Genomic DNA, 2500 nt, shown 5'->3' on the forward strand with positions numbered 1-2500 from the left:
CTGCCTCTTGAAAAGCCCATTAACTTCTCCCTCCTGAAAGGAGAGAGTCGTTTCTGTAGTATGGGTGGGGGATGGGGCCTCTTGGGTGGGAAGGGGTGGTTCAGGACAGTCCAATTGTCTTTCAAATCTACGGTAGAACTCGTTCAGGTCGTTGGCTAGGCGGGAGTCGTTAGTGGTGTGGGGCGCTCTGGGTTTGTAGTTGGTGATGTGCCTGAGCCCTTTGGCAGACAGAAGCAGCGTCGTTGGTAGAGAACTGGTGTTTTAGTGTCTCTGAGTACAGTCGTTTAGCCTCTCTCACCGCTTTGCTAAACCTGTTCTTCGACTCCTTGAATCTGTCTCTATCCCCACTCCTAAACGCTTCCTCCTTCTCCAACCTCAACCTTTTGAGCTTTGCTGAGAACCAGGGCTTGTTGTTGTTAAAGTTCACCCTGGTACGTGTTGGGATACAGCAGTCCTCACAGAAGCTGATGTACACAGCCTCTGTGAGTTCATCCAGACTATTGGTAGCAGTCGTGAACATATCCCAGTCAGTACAGTCTAAGCACGCCCGCAAATCTTCCACAGCCTCACTGGTCCACTGTTTAGATGTCCTCACAGCAGGTTTACAGAGTTTTAGTTGCTGCCTGTATGCACGAATCAGGTGGACCAAGGGAGTTCTGTGCGAGCCGAACAGCCCCGTGACCCACAAGAGAAACATCCCCGCCAAATTCGAGCGTTTGACGGGGTCTATCCGTGAAAAAATATTCACGTTTTTGAGTGCACATGCATTTCTGCTGCAAATGCCTCTGGAAGTTTCATGCCGTTCGTATGCCAATTGTGGCAACACGAAAATGACCCGTTTTCCCATTCCGAGGGATTTCTGTGCGACCCTAACAGCCCCGTGAGCCACAAGAGACACATCCCCGCCAATTTCTAGCGTTTCACGGGGTCTATCCGTGAAAAATATAGACGTTTTTGAGTGCACATGCATTTCTGCTGCAGATGCCTCTGGAAGTTTCATGCCGTTCGTACGCAATGTGGCAACACGAAAATGACCCCTTTTCCCATTCCGAGGGATTTCTGTGCGACCCTAACTAACAGCGCCCGTGAGCCACAAGAGAGACATCCCCGCCAATTTATAGCGTTTCACGGGGTCTATCCGTGAAAAATATAGACGTTTTTGAGTGCACATGCATTCCTGCTGCAAATGCCTCTGGAAGTTTCATGCCGTTCCTATGCAATGTGGCCACACAAAAATGACCCGTTTTCCCATTCCGAGGCATTTCTGTGCGACCCTAACAGCCCCGTGAGCCACAAGAGAGACATCCCCGCCAACTTCTAGCGTTTGACGGGGTCTATGCGTGAAAAATATTAAAATTTTTGAGTGCACGTGCCTTTCTGCTGCAAATGCCTCTGGAAGTTTCATGGCGTTCCTATGCAATGTGGCAACACGAAAATGACCCCTTTTCCCATTCCGAGGGAGTTCTGTGCCACCCTAACAGCCCCGTGAGCCACAAGAGACACATCCCCGCCAATTTCTAGCGTTTCACGGGGTCTATCCGTGAAACATATAGAAGTTTTTGAGTGCACATGCATTCCTGCTGCAAATGCCTCTGGAAGTTTCATGCGGTTCGTACGCAATGTGGCAACACGAAAATGACCCGTTTTCCCATTCCCAGGGATTTCTGTGCGACCCGAACAGCCCCGTGAGCCACAAGAGACACATCCCCGCCAATTTCTAGCGTTTCACGGGGTCTATCCGTGAAAAATATCAATTTTTTTTTGACTGCACATGCATTTCTGCTGCAAATGCCTCTGGAAGTTGCATGCGGTTCGCATGCAATGTGGCGACACGAAAATGACCCGTTTTCCCATTCCGAGGGATTTCTGTGCCACCCTAACAGCCCCGTGAGCCACAAGAGAGACATCCCCGCCAATTTCTAGCGTATCACGGGGTCTATCCGTGAGAAATATTCACTTTTTTGAGTGCACATGCATTCCTGCTGCAAATGCCTCTGGAAGTTTCATGCGGTTCGTATGCAATGTGGCGACACGAAAATGACCCGTTTTCCCATTCCGAGGGATTTCTGTGCCACCCTAACAGCCCCGTGAGCCACAAGAGAGACATCCCCGCCCACTTCTAGCGTTTCACGGGGTCTCTCCGTGAAAAATATCACATTTTTTGAGTGCACATGCATTCCTGCTGCAAATGCCTCTGGAAGTTTCATGCGGTTCGCATGCAATGTGGCGACACGAAAATGACCCGTTTTTTCCCATTCCGAGGGATTTCTGTGCCACCCTAACAGCCCCGTGAGCCACAAGAGACACATCCCCGCCAATTTCTAGCGTTTCACGGGGTCTATCCGTGAAAAATATTCAATTTTTTGACTGCACATGCATTTCTGCTGCAAATGCCTCTGGAAGTTTCATGCGGTTCGCATGCAATGTGGCGACACGAAAATGACCCGTTTTCCCATTCCGAGGGATTTCTGTGCCACCCTAACAGCCCCGTGAGCCACAA

The sequence above is a fragment of the Petromyzon marinus genome, unplaced genomic scaffold (genome assembly GCF_048934315.1).
Source record: "Petromyzon marinus isolate PM22_M1 ecotype Great Lakes invasive population unplaced genomic scaffold, UKy_Petmar_22M1.pri1.0 PM_G_Scaffold_18, whole genome shotgun sequence".
In the NCBI taxonomy this organism is placed as follows: Eukaryota; Metazoa; Chordata; class Hyperoartia; order Petromyzontiformes; family Petromyzontidae; genus Petromyzon; species Petromyzon marinus.